A 20,842-nucleotide genomic window follows, 5' to 3' on the forward strand; every position below is an offset into this window, starting at 1 on the left:
TGATTCAATGTGAAATCTAATTTTTGTGGTACTATCGATGACTGAAGTGAAATCATGCATGATCATTTTAACGAGGGACAAATTTAGTTAGCTTTCCTGAGTTGGAAACAAATCTTTGTTAGATGAAGATGAATTTGATAGCAGACTCTAACGAAAGAGTAAAATAAATGCGCATCTAAAATCAAAGGGCAATTTCATGTTTAGTTCCTTAATAAAAACAATTTCCTTCAAATCAGGAATTAAGATCTCAGAAAATATGTTTGTGGAAAGAAATGATCCCACATATATTCTTCACAAACTTTAAGACTGCTCACATGCTAAAAGCAAATTTTATTTTAAAGATATTTTATTTAATTATTTAATTTTTTAAGTGTATGAGTGCATTGCCTGCATGTATGTAAGTGCACTCTTGTTGTGCAATGTCCACGGAAGCAGGAAAGGGTATCAGACACCCCGGACCTGGAATTATGGACAGTTGTTAGCTGCCTTGTGGGTGTTGAGAATTGAACCTGGGTCTTTTGCAAGAGCAGCCAGTGCTCTTAATCACTGAGCCATCTCTCCAGGCCCTAAAAGTAAATTTCTTAATATCATTAAAGCTTTAAACCTAAATGAGATCATCTGAAATATTCAAAATCTCCATTTATAGTTTAAGAATCAATAAAACTGAAGACTTATCACTTTTTCCATTTCTATATTTAGTCTTCAAAGTTAGCTATCTCGATATAGAGAAGAGGAAATTGGAAAATATGACTTTATAGTCAGTGGCATTGACCAGAACATATTCCTCACTGTTCACTTACGTGGCCAATTTGGTCCCCAGCTATCTTTATGGAATTTAGAGTCAGTAGAAAGTTTGGAGCTCTCCTGACACAACCGATTCAACTTTTAATTTTCAATAGACAGCTTTCTTACAGATATCCCACCACTACATGATCTTCTATTTCAAGACTGAGAAAAAAATATTTAGAAACACTTGAAAAGGAGGCATAACTCTCAGATCGTTTCCTTCTCACTTCTAACCTTCTCTTATCTTATTCTAGGATGGAGGGAATGCACAAGGTGCCTGTGAAACTAGATCAGCACGATTTTCCCACAATGCCTTTGCACCTGACATTCCGTTCCCTCTTCCAGAATAGCTGTCTGGGCTTACTCTCTCTTCCTTTAGTCTGATAAAACATTACCTCAATAAATAAATGCCCTTCAAACCCAGGTGCCCAGGCTTCCTGGCTCCTTTCCTTGCTCCGTGTCCTCCTTGGTGCTTAAACTGCCAAGTATCTTATGTGTTTATTCGTCTATTTAAAATCTCTCTCAACGACACGGTAACTTCACAAAGATATGGACTACTTTGCCCTATCTCAGCACTCTTACAACACAGGGAAGGTTAAAAATATTAGGCATGTACTAAATAGAGGAATGAATGTAAGTGTTTGAATGTTTGTAACACACAATTGACTTTTTTCCTGCTAGCCTAGCCAACACCTCACCCCTGATTTTTTCAATATTTAGAAATTCTGGGCACAGTAAGAGTTATGATGACAGAGTCATGATAAGGATATTCTTTAATCATTAAGCACTGCAGAAGAAAGATAATGAGGGAGCAGAAAGCTGGTCACAAAGTTCTAGCACGTTTCTTACTTTCTTATGAAAATATTTCTTTCCATTAAATATTTCAGGTGGACATATTTCCTTGGGAAAGATAGCATGTGGAAATGAAGCACTGAATTTTAATAGTCTGCCTATTCTAATACTCAAACACTTTGCTCTAAATACAAAGGCATGAGGTTTTGATCCAAGCAGGTCTGGTGTGTACCCTGGCTGGGTGTGGGCTACTCAGCAAGATGTTCGTGTTGCATCGCCTCACTGCCAAAGCATGGGTACACCCCAACCTGCTATGAGACCCCATTCCTCCTCTCAGGTCCTCCGAATGAAGTGCACCCACTGGGCGCATGCATGCACTGTGTATATGAGTCCTGCATATATTTAACAAATGGGAATCACACAACTTGGCCTTACATCCTTTTGAGTTGAGGCTATGTATACCATTTTTAGGTATGAAGGTGCTTGGGTTTCTCCTCACTCAACTTTGATCCTTTCCATTCCTGAATATTGAGTATAATCTAATCTAATAGTTCTAAAAATTAGAAGACAGGGGATGGGGACATAACTCAGTCAGTGAGGTACTTGCCTTGGCAACATGAAGACAAGTTCCATCCCCAGAATCCAACACCACCCAACATATACACAGACAAAATCAAAGCACAGTAGCATATGCTTGTAATCCCAGTGCTGGGGAAGGAGAGATGGGCAGTAGAGAGAGTTCAAGACCAATGAGAGAGACCCTTTTCCAAATAAGAAAGGTAGACATCTTTTGAGGAATGACACCTCTGATCTCCACGAACATGAACACACACACACACACAATATTAGAAGACATGTTTGAGCACTTCTAGAGTAAACTTTCATTTCTATACATTATCCAGAACATGCTGAATGTCTGTTGATTATCCCCATGAACCATACCATCAACTCAGTCTCTAAGTCAATAGTGTGTTTGTCTTCCTATCCATTTTTCCATTTCCAAAAAGAAGACCTGAGCATGTAGTAAAAAGCTGGGCTCTTTTGAAAATAAAAATTACTGACCTAGAATAACTGCTATAAAGTGAGAGCCAGTCACCACTGTGATTTACCAAGGGCTCTGGGTTAATAGGAACAAAGAAGTAAGACGTACTTACTAGTAGTAAGTAAGTAGTAAGGTAGTTCTAAGTCCCTAACACATTCTTTACAAAGACTGTCCAAAGTAATGGCCCAGAAACCTATCAAGTATTTATGTTGTTTTTTTCTAAATACTATACACATTTCATTTACTATAAAATACATAAAATATTTACTTTTTTCTAAAAGAGATACTGTAAATTGTTCAAGGTGCTGTGCATTTCACCATTTCTTCCCACAGGTAAAATAGGTTTCTTGGATCAGTAGCAAAGTTTTTAAAAAGCAAGCTTGAGAGCCCAGAAAAGCACAATAGAGGAAAATCAAACACCCAGAGGAGTCTTAATTGTTCAACAGCTAAAAATGGGAAATTGGCTGTCCAAATGGAAAACCAGAAGTAGCCATTTAGGGATTAACAAATAGCCCTATTATGATGGGAAAATAGCACAGAAATTCAATGGCCTTTCTTTGATGCTCACTGAGGTAGAAGATGAGAATTTAAGGTCTAGAGGCATTTTGAGTCTAGAGTCACATGAATCACAATGGAATTTTTATGATATTTAAGAAAATCTTTGGTTAGTAAAAAATTGAGACAGAGTTTCAATGTAGCCCACAGTAGCCTCAGCACTTGCTGTGTAGCCAAGGATGACCTTGAATTCCAGATCCTCCTCTCTCCATTTCACAAGTGCTGGGACTGCAGAAGTGTGCCACCACAGCTAAGAAAACCCTTGATGAACAAAATACGTCATTTTAGACCCTTTGACTTTTTTTCCTATTACATATGGCATAAATAGCATCACCCTAAGAGAGCCATTAATAAGGACACTCCTATTTAGTATTTAACTCTTGATTCCTCATGGTTCTAGAGCGTATTTCCCATACTCCTTCCTTCACTGACTTCCTGAAGAGGCCTCCATACCAAGCACATCGATCTCTGCTGTTTCTACACTCATGAAAAACTGGAATCCTTATTCACTTAAGAGTCTACATGATGTGTAAAGTGGTAATTTAGCACTTAAGTTATGAGATAACCCATATGTTTACTCAGTTTAATTAATTTTTCCCTTGGAAAATGTTCCTTTAATTATGTTTCGCATATTTGAATGACTCGTTTTCCACCTGTGTTCAGGCATCTGATTTTAATGGGTTGATTCTCTAGGTTACAGAAAGGACACTATTACACTTCTCTACTTTGATAACCTTACAAATTTCACCTAGCTAGAATGCTGTACCCTATTTTCTCACCTCATTAACTCTATTAAGATATTTTTGTGACATTTCACATTACGATAATGTAATTAAAATGCAAATTTAATCAAATGTATTTTATAACTGAAATGAAAGACTCCAGACAAATTGGTGCTTTCTTTATTCTTTCTCTGAGAGACTTAAACGTTGATCTTCTCCCAGCCAATTTTCCTCTTCATGCCCTGCCCCGCCATGGGCACTTGAGCTTGTTTGACCTGCAGAAGTTTGATTTGAGTAATGCTTGTTCTCAGCTCATCAAGTTCCCAACAATACAAAGTCTGAAGGATTTACTCAGACCATCCTAACCTGTATCGTGTTTTGCATTTGGATTGCTGGAGAACAGAAAACTGAGCCTGAATTTCTTTCCTGCTTCATCCAAACATCAGCCCCCTTTCTATTCCAGCTGTGAAAGCCCAAACACTAGGAAATGAAATGATTTCTTTTCCTGGTCCCAAAGCAAGTTATTAACAGCTATGGGCTCGGGAATCTCTGCTGTCTCCACAGGTGCCTATCAAATATTACCCTTTGTGTCCACTGACTTGGAGGAAGATACTTTTTTATTCTTCCTAGGAACAACTGCATGCTACTGAGGTGCACCCTAGAATTACTGATGTCCTAATTCTTTGAAATTTATTCTAAAAATAACTTAAACAAATAAAATACTGTTGGTATATTATTGGGACTCCTATTTTCAATGAAAATGCCTAAAATTTAAAGATTTTCACTTAGAGATCTTTTCTAGATACATCCATACAGATTAGAGGAATCTGTTGGAAGTATAGAGAGGTCAGAATAGAGCAATGCCTCCAAAAATGTTTAGAGATTTAACTAAAGTCAAGGACAGCTGGAGAATTAATTTTTAATACCAAAGATTGCAAAATCTAAACTTACAGAATGAAGAGAGTTGCCATTTTAAGAAGTCAATTTAGAGAGTTGGTCTTCGGGTGTGAGTTGAATGGATGAATGTCACCCCAGATAGGTGAGGAAGATTTCTCACCTGGAAACAAACAACTCTGAGAAGATGAGGAAGGAAAATCCTTTGTGTTTTTCTTCTCATCAGCTCATTTTGAAACCACATTTTCGGAAAATGCAGCATTTCTATACAGAAATTGGAGCAACATGACTTAGAAACATGGGCTTTTCATATTTTCTATTCTCTCTCTCTCTCTCTCATGTGTGTGTGTGTGTGTGTGTGTGTGTGTGTGTGTGGTGTTGTGGGTATCTAACCCAAGGCTTTGCACTTAAGGAAATTCTTTAGCAGTCGTAATTCTCTTACATAGAAGTCAAATGTCTCTGAGGATGAGAACCCTGACAGGCGCATATCATCCCCACCCCTCAAGAGTATACTGTTAATTAAGTGGATGGTATTAAGTGTTTGCAGAGTGAATGGATAAATGACATGAAATGGCATTTATTAAGCACAGGCTAGATGTTCCCTTGTAAAATAAGCATTATTGATGGGTATGATGGCACACAACTGTAATTTCAACATTCAGGAGGCAGAGGAAGGAGGATCATGAGTTTGAAGCCATCCTGGGCTATATAGTGAGACCTTATCCCCACAAATACATATGACTATTACAGTTCATTATTAATAAAGTTTTGCATCATTTAAATATTTTTTAAAAAATCTAAGTGACTCTGTGAGTCTCACGGTGGCTGAATCTGTGGGAATCACCACTCTGGCAGATGCAGACAGCGTAACATTTTCTTCTGAGTCCACTGGTGAGCCTGACTAAAATGCCACTTTTACTAGTGAAGAGACAAGTTCTGTTTTAGAAGTGGTGACACCTACACATGCGGAGTTTTGTCGGAATCTGGAAACCCAGAAAGCTTGAAATGAGAGCTTATTTGATGAAAACATGCAGCTGCAGAGGTGAGCAGCTTGACCAGTTGAATACACACCCATCCACACTGTATGAATTGAGCAGTAGAAGACAGAAAGAACCCTTCCATCAGAGCAGAGAGTTGGTGATGGGCATCTGAGAGCAGCCACCACAGCACTCTGGTCAGGCTGCTTTGTCCTAAATTGGCACAAGTCACAAAGTACTCAAAATGTCTGTTGATGACTTGTGTTCTATGTTGGGATTTGAGAGTGAAAGAAAATGAAACACATCAGAAAACACAAGCACTTTCCCCCAAGTTCTAGTCTTTCACCCTATCACCCTGTGATGATTCTTGGAGACACTCCATAGGCCAGGATAGGATTCCTTTGTGTTTGACCAGATGACTACAACTTTGTCTTCTAGAGTGAATAGGAAATCCAATGTCTACACACAGCCTGGGTAGGCCCACCTCGATTTTTACCAATACCTCCCTTATCTTCCTAAAACCACCTGCTCCTCTTCCTGAAGCTACACCTTCCTGGTGGCCTCCCTATTCACACCAGAGCTGCTGTCTGCCTCAGGTCACATTTCCCAGTTTCCACTTTAATGGCCACTCTCTTCCCATGGCTTCATTCCTCTCCACCATCTCCATCTTCCTTTTTCTCTGTTAAAGCATCAAAACTTGCCCCTTGACTTCACCTTGTGTCCTATCTGATTCACTACATGTGCCTATCAAAATATGTTTCTTTAGAGTCCCCACCAAAACCATGACCTGTGACTGATCTGAAATCAATACACCAGTATTTCTCAAGTGTGTATCAATAGACACCAAACTCTGTGATTACATCCAGCCTTCACTTCCTTAATTAGGACTCAGGCATTGTCACTGCCTGTGCCAATCTAGATGTCAGCCCTTTATTTACCAGTTTCTATACTTGAAAACATCCCTCTTAGGACTGTGTAAAGACTAAACAACTCAAGAGCTGCACCTTAGGCCTCCAGACTAAAACCAAGTATTTAGTACATGTCATGTCAGTGTTTCTTGTGAGGACCAAACTTCGAACCTAACTAATAGGACCATTTGCCATCTCCCAAACATGACTTCACTTTCATAATTTCTGAACTCCCCTTCAAATTGGTCCCCCTGCATTCAATGACCTTTGCACCACCTACAGTCTACTTGTTTTTCAAAACCTACCTCAAATGCCAACTCTTCCCTTGAAACGTTCACCTAAAAAGTGCTGTTTTTCTGAATTCAAGGTAAGGCATTTCCCTGAGCTGCCTGTATTCCCAAGTGAAGTGATACACATTTTGGCATTTTTAGATGTCTGTATAAGATGATCTATAGAATTATGACACTTCTCATGACCTTTCTGTGCTATGCCCCATAGATTTTATGATGTTACTTTATTTCATATGTTTACGACTCTAAATGTGAAATTGTTTTCAATAGCAAAACCAGAGAAAAAAATTGCTGCTTTAGGGATAAACATATTAGTGCCTTCCAAAATTATAACACCTTAGGATTTAGGAAGTTTTCTAAGAGGTCTTAAATGCCTTTTAATGTGCACGCACATGAAGCATTTTTTAGGCACCTGAAGCATTGCACTGGCATTGGGGCATTTAATGCTATTTCACAGATGATTTTTAAATTGGCACGACTACATTTTCCTTTCAACTTTACTTTTTCCTGCTGTATTTGATACCTTCAAAAGTTTTAAAGATTGGTTTCTCACGGTTAGACAAATTATACCTGGGGAAATTAGGCCAGGTGCAGCCAATTAATTGCGGAGCCGGAAACTCCCTGGTGAGGTGGGGCTGAACTTCCTGCTGTCTTCGGCATTCCAGGCTTCTTCCATGAAAGACCGGAAAATCATCCTCATGTGCTTTTGTGCTCGACCTTGGATTTTTTTTCAATCTAAAGACTGAAAGAGTATAGAGATTCACATTCCTTAGGAAAAGCCAGAAGAAGATGGGATTCACTCTGGCTTCCAATTTCCTCCCTGCTGTTGGACTTTTTCTGGGGAGGCATGAACAAACGTCTATTCACCCCAGATGGGGCACTGACAATACACCGAAGAAACTGTTCCGTGCAAGTCTAGCCTAGTGAACCAGTGATGTTATTGGGATTACTTACAGGCAGATAGAGGACTCAAAAGGCAGATGCATAGCTGAAAAGCCCACCCCAGCACAGGCAAGGGCTCACAAAAGCTGCCCTCCTGGAGCTCCCTGCATAACCTGCAGGCAGCTCAGCTCAGAGTCCCTTCTCCCCAGCAATTGTTACTATTTAGATAATCTTGTTTGGGGAATTTCCTGAGGCTTGTGAGTTATTTGTATCCTGAGTTTTAACTGGGAGCCTCTCTCAAGGTTGGGCTGCTTCAGCTTGGAGGAAATGGCTGCACAATACTCCTCAGTATGACTTTTATGAATGGCAGGTCCCCTAGTCTCAAACTGATGTCACATGCTACCCCCATCCATCCCCACCTGTGTCTCTTCAGAACTAGTACCCTGTCAGAGTTGGCCTGGCTCATCAGCTTGGCACACTTGGAAAGAGGGAACCCCAACTGGGGAGTTTCCTCTGTCTGATTGGCCTGTGGGCATGTCTAAGGAGCATTTTCTTGATTGTTGAATGATGTGGGAGATCCCAGCCTACTGTGGGTGGTGCCACTCCTGGGCAGGTGGTCCTGGGTTGTATAAGAAAGTAGGCTGCCCACAGGCCAGAGGGGAAAGCTAGTAAGCATCATTCCTCCATGGTCTGTGCTTCAGCTCCTGCCTCCAGGTTTCTGCTTTGAGTTCCTTCCTGGATTTCCTCCATGATGTACTGTGATCAGGACTGTAGACTGCAATAAACCTTTTCTTTCCCAAGTTGCTGTTGGTCATTGTGTTTCATCACAGCAACAGAAGGCTAACTAGAATACCTTCGATGAACCCCAGCATTCTAACGTTTACAGCAATGGTCTGTGTTAAGCTCTCCCCTCTTGTCTGTTTATTCTCTGTCCTTGCCTACTTTTGGTTCTCAACAGCCACTCCATCAACTTTTCCAATATCTTTCATAAATATTCTCCTGTCTGTTTATTCTCATAAAATGTTTCTTTTGATTTTGTATGCATTACTGACAGCTTCATATAAATGATATTAGATACCCATACTACTGCATATTTCATTCTTTCATTGGTTACTTGGGACTCTGTCTTTAAGACTTGCTGGCACCATTCTATGTTCACACAATGCATTGTTCTAACCTCTGCCCTAAATTTCATGGTAGCCTTGTAGAGCCTTCCTCTATCCTCTAACTCGGTGGTAGACACCTTGCTCGCCTCCAGTGCCCAGAAACGATGCCATGATGAACCCACAAGCATGGTCCCCGTAGCCCTCTGCAAGGGTTTCTTTATAGCCATAAGGAATAGAATTCCTGAATCAGAGAATGCACACAGCGTTAATTTGAATGTTTCCTTCTATAATGTTCTCCAGTCTGTTTTTACCAATTTGTATTCATTATCAGTCATGCATAATCACAGAACTCCACATCTCTATTGTTCTGCAAGGCTACTGTGTGAGGAATATTTCACTGTGATGTTAACTAAAGTTTGATGAATAAAGAATGTGAGCAACTCTCTGGTGTTTGTTGGCCTTTAGGACTTTCTCTTCTGTAAATTGCCTATTCATATTCCCAGCCTGTTTTTTGCCAGGATTCCTTCCCTCTACTTGTTTTGCAGCAATTCTCATTTCTTTCTGTATTCTAGGTGTTGGTGTCTTGTCAGTTTGGTGCATTGTCAAATAATTTCTCAATACCTGTCACTTTTGCCTTTGTTCCTGGCATCCTCCATGCAATGAAAACCTTGTGTTATCCAATTTGCATGTTTTTTCAGAAAAGAACAGTTCTCAGTCATGTTTGAAAATAACCAGTTCTGGGAGCTGGCAGGAAATGTTATTCATTGGCCAATAAATACAGAAGGGGAACTCTAGAGGCACTGTCTTCCTAAGCATGTCTAGAGTTGGGATTTTTTGAGGAAGTACGGTACAGGTGCTGCCATCAGAGCCTTGAATTGGGAAGGCAGGAGAGTCCTAAGGATCAGAGGCTACCTCTTTTCTTCCCTAACTTGGACATCGTCAGCTCTGTCACAGCTCTGGTGGATCTCACTGTACAGCTTGGGTAGGTCTTCAACTTGCAATCATCCTCCTCTCACTTAGGTAGCAGGGTGTTGTCTGTTTGTATATGTACATCTGTTGGTTTCGTCCCGTATGTATGTGTGTGTACACACTGTGCCTGGCACTTTATGAATGCCTATTCTGTTCTGGTCAGAGATTAATCTTAAATTATTCAAAAGAATAATCACGATGAGTAGTCAGCCCCATTGGTTATAATCTACTTGCTCTACAGTTTTAGAGGGACAGAAATGAAGAGATGGGGCTGCTCTTCTATTTTGGTTAGTTCCTCCCTCCTGCAGGGACTTTTCCCCACACTGGTATTACCTCAAAGATGCTAGCACTGCAGGGCTGCGTGATAAAGAGCTGACTTCTGCATTGACGTATGTAGGGATAACTGACCCAAGAGCAGGTAAGGAGGAAGTTAGGGTAGCATGTGAGCGCTATTCTCTAACCTGGGCTATCCTCACGCTTACCGTCCCCACCAGCCTGTCTCCCATCTCATTGCACACTTACTACGTTCCCTAGGAGGTCCCTGGCTATCTTTGCATTAGCTTCTCAAACCTACTTTCTCTTACTGCTCATTTCTCCGAGGTTGATTTGGGGAAAAAGCCAGCAAACCCATCCATTACACTATCCTAACAGAAAGCCAAAATGGAGAGAACTTTTAAAGCAGCCGTACGGAGATACTGAGGTATATCGGTCTCCTCTTGGCCACATTTTGCTGTCCGTGGTTTCAGTTATCCGTGGTAAACAAGCAGAAGAAATGGTGAGCAGGGAAAACCTGGGTCATGTCGACAGTAGTTACCTAAGGTACCTTGCAGGGACTCAAAGTCCACTTTCCCTGAAAATGCTCGCTCCTCACTTGGGCCAACAAGTGCCGCAGTGTGACTGGAAGAGGTTGGAAGGATTGGCATCTCCGCCTTTGTACTGGTGACTTTCCTTGTTGCTGTGAAAAAGTAGCTGAGAAGAACAACGTAGGAAATGAAGGGTTTATTTGTCTCAAACTTTGAGGGTACAAGTCCATCAGGATAGGGAAGTCATGGCAATGGGGGCTTGAGGGCAGCTGGGCACATTGTGCATGCAGCCAAGAAGCAGAGGGATGGATCCTGCTGCTCGGCTCACTTCAGCCTTTTCATTCAGCTTGGGCTCTTAGCTCATGGGATGATGCCACCCACATTTAGGGTTGGTCTTCCCTGCTTGGTTAAACCTTTCTGGAAACACTCTCATAGAGACACTCATTTATTTCTATGGCGATTCTAAAGTCCATCAAGTTGACAAGGAAGGTTAATCATTACAACTCTTAGGTCATGGCCACCTCGTTTGCTGCCTTAATCCTCGGGTCAGATGTCACTTGTCATCGCCTGTAGACAAATTGATGGCTTTAGAAAAGTTTTATCGATAACTGTAATAGATGGCCTAGGCTTGAATTGTCTCTCTCCTTCCCCTTCAAGGCTTAAGAAATACCTGCCTGTCACCATGATGAGAAACATCAAGCCTTGAGAAGAGGGAAAGAGTAGGCCTCAAGTTTCCAGAAGATGTCCCCTCTTCCCAGAAAAGACCTGAATATTCCCCCCATTTATCAGCCTACTTCTCCCTCATTAGTCCTGACCTATGTTTGAAGCCCCTTGGCCCCTGGAGGTAATAAGTTGGCTTGTAAGCACAAGCCCATCTTCTCCGTTCTTCAGCCACTGACTGGGACCCTTCTTTAGGGTCTTCTCCCTAGTACCCACCCCTCAGATGTTGATTCTTCCACAGAATGCTATTCCAGACCTGGATAAAATACTCTGAAAGACGAGAGCTGCATAACTATTATGGTATATTGTAATAATTATCTTTATCCTATTTTATTATAGTTGTTATTGTTAATCTCTTACTGGGCCCAGTTTAGAAATTAAACTTTATTACTGGGGGATTTTGGTGCATAGCCCCTGAAGTTAAGCAGGGGACAATTGTTGTAGAGTAAAACTTTCAAGTCTAAAAGGAAGGAGTCTGGAAAAGAAGAAATATTCAACCAGATGGAACATTGGGACAACTTTGCTCAAACCTTGCAGGTGGCTACACTTTTCTCAAAACCACCTATGATCATGTCTGAGGAAGATAACACTTGGAAATCCCCTAGATGGCTACCTAATCAGGCATCACCTTGACTGACATTTTAAAGGTGAGCAGTATGTGTGTAGGAAGAGAAGTCTGATAAAGCTTTCTTTCCCCTCACCTGCCAATGACTCTCAGAAACTCATTACACACTGAACACAACAAGAATAAGACTGTCCTGGGTGTGCTGTGGGTGTTTTCTGAAATCTGTGTGGGTTGTTCGTTATGTTTCTCTTCTTTCTTTTTATTTTCCTTTGTTTAGCTTATAGAACTGAATTCTTATGAAGCAAAGGAATGAAAGATGAAAAAAGCATTTAAAAATCCCAAATACAAACCACAGAGGAGCCATTCTAGAGAACAAATTATGAAAAAAACATCAACAGGGGATGATACTATTAGCAGTCAGATGGATTGATTTAGAAATATGTTCGCACATTACCTTTATTGTGAGCTTCTCAGATTTTATCCTATCACGTCATCTCCCTCTAGAGACAGCTTCGCCTATTAGTATTAATTAAATGTGAATGTTAACATGTGGGAAGATTTATAACTTCCTTGGCCTGACAGCTGTTCAGTAACTGAAAAGCATCAGAGAGGATGGATGGCCCTGTCTGCCACACATGAATTATGGCCCACTTCTCCAAATTGGCCAGTGCACTTTTAAAAGTATTTTGGGGAACTTGCCAAACAAGACTTTTCCATCCCATCTCCTCAATCCTAAGTACTACTACCGTCATAAATGGACCATATCCACATGAGGCAGTGGGTAAAATCAGGGCTCAGATTTTAAAAAGAGGGAAAAAAACACTCCAGGAAGTTGGGGGGGGGCGGATTACAAGTTCAAGGGCAGCCTGGGCTATTAGATAGTGAAACCCTGTCTCAAAACAACCAAAAACATCAATATGAAAATATAAAAAGTTTAAAAGTAATAATATACCAGGCATGGTGGTGCACACCTTTAATCCCTGTACTCGGGAGGCAGAGGCAGGCAGATCTCTGTGAGTTCGAGGCCAGCCTGGTCTCCATAGCAAATCCAGGCCAGCTGTGGTTACAGGGAGAACCTGTCTCAAAAAGACCAAAAAAAAAAAAAAAAAAAAACCAAAAAAAAAAAAAAAAAAAAACCAAAAAAAAAAAAAAAAAAAAACCAAAAAAAAAAAAAAAAAAAAACCAAAAAAAAAAAAAAAAAAAAACCAAAAAAAAAAAAAAAAAAAAACCAAAAAAAAAAAAAAAAAAAAACCAAAAAAAAAAAAAAAAAAAAACCAAAAAAAAAAAAAAAAAAAAACCAAAAAAAAAAAAAAAAAAAAACCAAAAAAAAAAAAAAAAAAAAACCAAAAAAAAAAAAAAAAAAAAACCAAAAAAAAAAAAAAAAAAAAACCAAAAAAAAAAAAAAAAAAAAAAAAAAAAAAAAAAAAAAAAACCCAAAAAAGTAATGAGATAGTAATCTAGTGGTGAGTGACAAAGTTTCAAAGAAAAAATATTTGGACCTCAAATCCCATCTGTTTTCATTACAGTCAATTTTGGCAAGAAGAAGAATATCTTTTCATATATTTTATCAGTATTGATCTAAGATGAGTCAGAGGCAAAATTCTTGTCCTATGTTCAACTGTGAAGGCAGCTGACAAAAAAGCGGATGTCAAAATAGTTCTGAAATTTCAGAATAAAAAAACAGAATTTGAAACTGACAGTCATTTATAATCATAATATTATACGTAGTTTCCAAATCTGACTTTCCAAAAATTTTAAAATTTAGTCCATGTTATGATTTGTGGGAATCACACAAGACTTTCCAAACCGTAATTTTACTGGGGATATAGTTTAGTGACAGAGTGCTTGCCTAATAGTCAAAGACATAGGTTCAATCCCTAGTACAAAAAAAATTTTTTTTAATTTATTAAATTAAATTAAAAATTAAAAGAAATCAAATATCCTGGTTTGACTATGTGTTTAACTCAGTAATAGAGTCAGAGTGACTACATTAACATGCCTTAATTATCCCATTGTCTTTACAGCTTTATTAGCATAAGTTTAGTATTCCTGGGTACTCCTACTCTGGCAAATGATTTGATTGTTCATTACTGGAAATTCCTGACAGATCAATCAACACTTCACAGGAAACACCAATAGGTTGGTTTATGATTCTGTAAACATTTGGGCCTCTGGCCTCGTTTCCTACTTTCTGTATCACCAATCCTAAAGGAAAGTCTGAAAGCTTCACCTTAAACCAAGCTTCCGAATCTCCACAGAACTGGACCTTTCCTCTGGCCAACGGACCCACCTGGTGGCGGAAGTGCCCTTCCTTCCTGCACTTGGCTTTGTCTCATCTGGAGGCTGTGTTGCTAAGATTTTTGGGAACATGCCACAGCAGGCACTGCAGCAGGCTGCAAAGTCAGAGAGATGCAGAGGACGGACTTCACATCAGTAAAGATGAATGTGGAAGAGAAGGACGGAGAGACTTGAAGTTGACGAAGTGGTAAGTGTAGATTTCAAGCGCTCAGCACTCCCTGTTCCGCATATCTTGCTCTCTGGGTTGGGGCAGCTTCAGTGCTTACCACTATATGACCTGTTGGACACACACACAGACATATACTTCCTTGTTTATTTTCTGTCTGCCCTAAGTCTTAAGAAAAATGCAAATTCATGAGGACAGGGTCTTGGCTTATTCCCACCTGTATCCCCAGCATCATAAACAGTGCTGGGGCTACTTGAGGAAGCTTGGTGGTGGAAGGAAGGAAGGAGGGAGAAAGGCAGGGGTGGAGGGGTGGAGGGACAGAGGAGAGCAACAGCATCTTTGCCCTGCACATACTGTCCATCATGATGCGCTGCCTCATTACTGGCCCAAAGCAATGTGGCCTAGCAATAATGGACTGAAATTTATGAAACCATGAGCCAAGACAAATCTTTCTTCCCTGTAAACTGATTACCTCAGGTGTTTTGTCATAGTGATACAAACACTCTAACGTATAACAGTATACACTCAATACAACAGTGGATGGCACAGAGCTATTCTTGTGTGTGTTTTTTCTCAGCTGCCTTTAGTTCAACATAATCCATCTGCCAGACCGGCAGACAGGCATGTGCAACCTCTGGCCCACAGGCCCCGTGTCGCTACATATGGCTGAGGCTTGCTATGAACACAGTCCAACACAAAATTGTAAACTTACTTAAAAACATTGAGTTTTTTTGAGATTTATTTTTTGTAAGTAGATTTCACAGTTCTCAAGTGTGAACTTTATAGATGACAACATTGTGCTACAATGTCTGAAGTTTGGACACACCTGGTAGAGTGTCACACTGTGTCTTGACTTGGGAAGATAGAAAGGCAGAGGCCTGCAGCCAGTCAGGAACTCCCTGGGGTGGGAACAATGGTATAGATTATTCAGTGTAAGTGCTGAAGTGCTATGTGTATCCTCTTTCATTATTTTAAACTCTCTGTGAAAGCTGACTCAGTGCACCTGGGCTGTGTCGGTGGCGCTCTGGAAAATATGAGTTTGAGCGGTGAAAGGAAGGGCAGCTATCCCAGGTTCCCCGGGTTTGAATGCCTTAGTAACTTTGGTCTTGGTGACACAGGAAAGGGAGAGCGGAGTTCCAGACAGCAGCAGGCAAACTGGCTTCAGCCAGCACTGGCTCTGGAGCGGAAGGAGGAATGAGCCACCATGCTGACCTGCTGTTGGGAGGTGTTGTAGTTGGAATGTGTAATGTTCCCTCACAGGCTCATGTGCTTCAACACTTAGTTCCCAGATGGTAGTGTTGCTTTGGAAGCTTGTGGAACCCTGAGAAGGTAGAGCCTCACTGGAGGAAGTGAGATGCTGGACAATGGGGCTTGGTTCTAGGTTGCAGACCCCCTGTGCTCCTGGCCTGAGCTCTCTGTTTCCAGGTCCACTGCATCGTGAGGAAGCTGTGCCCCAGGAGCTGGCTCTCAGGCCTACCTTGCTGTGAGGATCTTGTCTTCCCAGGAGCATTAGCCAGAACAAATCCTTCCTCCCTGAAATTGTTTCTGTCATCTATCTGGTCACAGCCACAGGGAAAGGAACTAACACAGGAAAGCAGGTATGCAGAGAAGGTGAGCACAGCAGGCTCAGGGCAAAGACAGGTCAGTAGACTCCCCTCATTCACCAGATTTCAAGGTGCTTGAAATCACTTGGTAATCCAGAGAAATAAGATTCCATACAGCATTTTAATACATTTAAATTAATGCAGAGTAACCATAGTGAACAAATACAAGTTCTTAAACAAAGACAGAATCACTGAATGGTTTGTTTTTCCCTTTACCTAAGGCCCCAACATGGCTCAGCACGGCACTGTGACTGATTTCTGATGTTATCTAAAATGTTGTTTTGTTCACCATAGATATTTTTGCATTAATGTTGATACTTTAAAATACTGTAGGAGAGCTGGGGAGATGGCTCAGTTGGCACAGTGTTTGCCACAGAGTCCAATCCCACCACCTACACAAAAGCCAGGCATAGCAGCACACACTTGGAATGTGAACACTGGGGAGGTAGAGACAGGACATGGGCAGATCCCTGGGGCTTGCTAGCTAGCTGGTCTAGCCGAATCCATGATCTCCAGTTTCAACAAGAGACCGTGTCTCAAAATTTATGGTGTGGAGTGATTGAGGAAGATACCCGTCATTGACTTCTGGCCTCCACTGCCCATGCATCTGCATGCGGACTCTCAGAGGTCAGACAGAAAGAGTGCAATCCTCCTTCCGCCATCATGTTGTTCCATTCAGGTTTGACACTTTAGACTATGTCTGTGCAGCTCAATTGGTTGAGTGCAAGACATGTGCAAGGCCCTGGCTCAATCTTCATTACTGCAATAATAAAAAAAAATTAAATGATACCTATGCACAGTGGAAGGGCCACCTGCTTTATTCATCCCCCGAAACGCCCTCACAAGCACACCCAGAAATAATGTTTACCATATGGGGCATCTTGTGGCCCAGTTGACACACAAAATTAACCATCAAAATTATTACTTTTTATACTACTTTTTTTGGTATGTCCTGAATTAGTCACTGGAGAAGAACAAAGCCATAGATCACCCTAATCCCAGCCCTGGCTCATAAGTTGTGAGTTAAGTATGTGGATCTGACTACCCCCAAATTTAAGAACTATACGCTAAATAACCACTAAGTGTCAAGAACTGAGTTCTGTCCTAAGGATAAGATAGATAGTTGGTGAAGCTGTCAGCCTATGTTTTCATGAAACCTATTTTCCAGTGAGAGAAATGTGCAGAAAACAAAGTAGTGAGTGTTGTGAATAAAATGAAAACAGTAACAAAAGCCCACACCCATTGAGAACCTTCAGCAAGAGTACTTTATCTGAGTGAAAATTTAGGGACCATCTCTCTATATAAAGGACTCACAACTCAGTGCTAAAGATCATACAGAGAGGAGAAGGAAGGGGGAAGGTGGTCTAGAAAGAGAGCATAGCATTCAGAAACATCCAGAAGCAAGAGAGATAGTGCAGGCAGTGAAGGAATCTCAGCACTCAAAAGGACTAAGATGAAACCGCAGAGGCAGGTAGTGGGTAGGGGGTGGAGGGCTTTGAAAGTCGCAGGAAGGATTCTAGGTCCTATCTGTGCTGCAATAAGAAAGTTTTAGCGTTGTAAGCAGAAAAATGATGTAGAAAGAATTAATGGTTTGAAAATTAAAAATTGTTAAAATGGTACAGGAGGCAAGAAAAGGCGTGTAGAGTGTGTGTTACAATGACCCGGACAAGAGATACGGTAGCCACGGCTAGGAAAACAAGAGGGACATAAGAGAGAAGGGAAAAAGGTGTTTATAGTAGAACAGACAGGATGTGGTAGCTCATTTATAGACGTTGTAATGTAAAAGAAAGAGTCACACATAATGCCTGACTTTCCGACTTAAACAACTAAATGGTTGATGGAGCTGTTTTCTGGAGACTGGACGTATTAATTAAGGCAGCACTAGTCGAATGCACAATAGAAGCTGACAATTGAAATGATTTTGTATGTTGCATATTGTGTTTAATCACTCCTTGAAACAAATCAGATCCTTTTGAGACAAACTTTAAGTTTTTTTTTTAAAGCAGAAATCAGTTGGTTGTTATGCCATGTGATCAGAAATTACAAGTTGTCACTCATCACTGTGAATAGAAAAAAATTATGTGAGATGCTGGAAGCCATACTGTATGTACAGCAGCACACTGATGACAGGCAGGTCTTAAAAGTGCAGAGGTTCACTTCCTTTTCATTCATCCGTTGTGTGTTTCTTGGCTTATTATTCATATATTCTGTAAGCTTGACTTTCTGGGAGGCTTATCATAGAAAAAAAGGTCATAATTCTCAGTATTTACTTGGAAAGGAATGGGAAGATTTATTCTAATGGCCTTTTCTTTTGAAATCCTTGAGACTTTCCAGATCCTGTACAATGGATTTCACTGTATTTTCAAACAGCATTGTGTTTACTGTCTGATATTTTGAAGGACAGGACAATCCAATCATAAAGAAAACCAAATAAAATTTTACCTTAGGTTTTACATGCTTAAAACTGTCTCCAGCACCACAATCAACACAAAATTACCCACAGGCTATAAACAGCAGCAGCAAAGGCTGTCTTTTAACCTCCTCTGTATTCCTTCAACAAAAATAGATGAAGTAATTGTTATGACAAAACAAAACCCAAACCAAAGATGATATGTAAAACAAAAGCAGAACCGCACTCCCACAAGCAGAAGGTTTCAAATTATCGAGGGCAACGAGATACCTGTGATCACAGGTAGGAGAAGATGGACCTGAATTCTGAGAACCACCTGTTCTGATGTGTCATGGAACTGTGCTCTCCAGCTTGGTTTCACCCACACGTTTATTGAAGCAGTCTTTCCTGCAACAGTTTGGGAAGTAGGAGCTAGGATCCACCCTTATGGGAGAACCCTGCCCTTTGCTCCCTAGGTCTAACATACCTCCTGCATACAAAATCAAGCAGACTTCTGTTATTCTCATTGTTTTTCATGAGACTAGCACACTGCTTCCAGTATTTGATAGGTTAAACAAGCATGCTCACATTCAGTCATCCTCTTGGGTGGGGGGCAAAGTGGGCTCTAAGGTCATGTGTCCAGAGCCCATGGCTCAGTGAGCTCCTTTTTATTACAAACAGTAGCTTTTTTATGTAAGATTAAATTCAATTAGTCCAGATTCTGTTCATAGTGTAAAAGTCACTCCTATAGGAGATCTTTAAGAAGGGATGTCAAAAGAACAATGCCCTCATCAATGGATCAAGACGATCATTGTAGGAGTGGTTTAGCTCCCCAGGAGGTGGAAACCCAACAAAGGAATAAATTTCAGCTGATTTTCTGTCACACATTTTCTTACTTGCTCTTCCACTGTGGCAAAACACAGAAGATCCTTCTGAGATACGTCACACTCCAGACTTTCCAGTCTCCTAAACTACAGTCCAAATAAACTCCTGTTCTCTATAGATTGCTTAGCTTCATGTATTCTGTTCTAGCAACCAAGATAGGTTAAAATATTTATATATTTGCATATAAATAAAATGAGAGTCTCCCCCAAAGAAAGAAAGAAAACCAAAGCAAGGACAGCAAATACAAACTGAAATATTCTTGATAGGAGGAGATCTGAATCGATATGTTTAAAGAGGTCAGAAGATGAAAATCAACCCAGAGTGACCAAACAAGATATGGTTTAATGAAACCAAATGTACTGAATAGAAAGAAAAGGGAAAATAAAACTTTTAAACAAGCTATTCATTGAGGAAAAGAAAAGAAGGCTGAGGATGAGCTTCCTCAGTGGCAACGGCTCATCATAGTATAATTGAGGGGCATACTAACATCAAAAGAGGTACAAAGTGTATGCAAGGGCTCTTTGAACACAGCCAAACAGACATTCATGCTTAAAGTCATGCACAAGCCAGCAAATTTCAAGTCGTACACAGGTGGGCCATGGTGACCCATGCTTGTCATACCAGCATTCAGGAGACTGAAGTAAGAAGATTCTAAATTCACGGGCAGCCTAGGCAACATGGAGTGAGTTCCAGGTCAGCCTAGGAATCAGGGTGAGACCTTGTCTGAAAACACAATAATAAATGTATAAGGTCAGAGCTGGAGAGACAGCTCAGTGTTTAAGAGCACTGGCTGCTCTTACAGAAGCCCCGGGTTTAGTTCCCAGCTAAAAACTGTCCATAACTCCAGGTCCTGGGAATTCGGCACCCTCTTCTGACCTCCGTGAGCATTGCATGACGTGGATGCACTTATACACATGCATGCAATACACATTAAAAAAAGTCAAATATTTTAAAAATAAATAAAGTCATGCACAAATTGTCATGAGCATCAAAGCTTCGGGGAGCATTATTCTCATGTGCTCTTAATATACTTGCAAATGACTCATAGCAACCAAATGAGCAAAGAGAAATGGACTCAGGGATTGGTGATGAGCACTGAGTTTGTATATTTACATGTAAACTTAATATTACATGACAGATTCATGAGGTCTTCAGTATACGGTTGTTATGAGACACAATATAACGCTAAATAATCACAACACAATTAAAAAAAAAAAAGAAACCCTTATAAATGAAGGCAAAATGAAACAAATAACCCTAACTGTACATCAAGTTGGTGCCATGAACATGGAAGGAGGAATTATTTTGAGACAAACATGATGACACATTTGTGGCATGTACCTAAAATAAGCAGAAAGTCCACACCTTTTCAGAATCAGATTGTTAGTGTTAGCATTGCTATTCTGAAATTATTGTATTAAATAGAAAAAAAATAAGGAATCCTGCGAAAGTTATAAAGAACCAAGATTTTCAATATGATGAAAGGGAT

The sequence above is a fragment of the Nannospalax galili genome, unplaced genomic scaffold (assembly GCF_000622305.1).
Source record: "Nannospalax galili isolate Female #2095 unplaced genomic scaffold, S.galili_v1.0 scaffold976, whole genome shotgun sequence".
NCBI lineage: Eukaryota > Metazoa > Chordata > Mammalia > Rodentia > Spalacidae > Nannospalax > Nannospalax galili.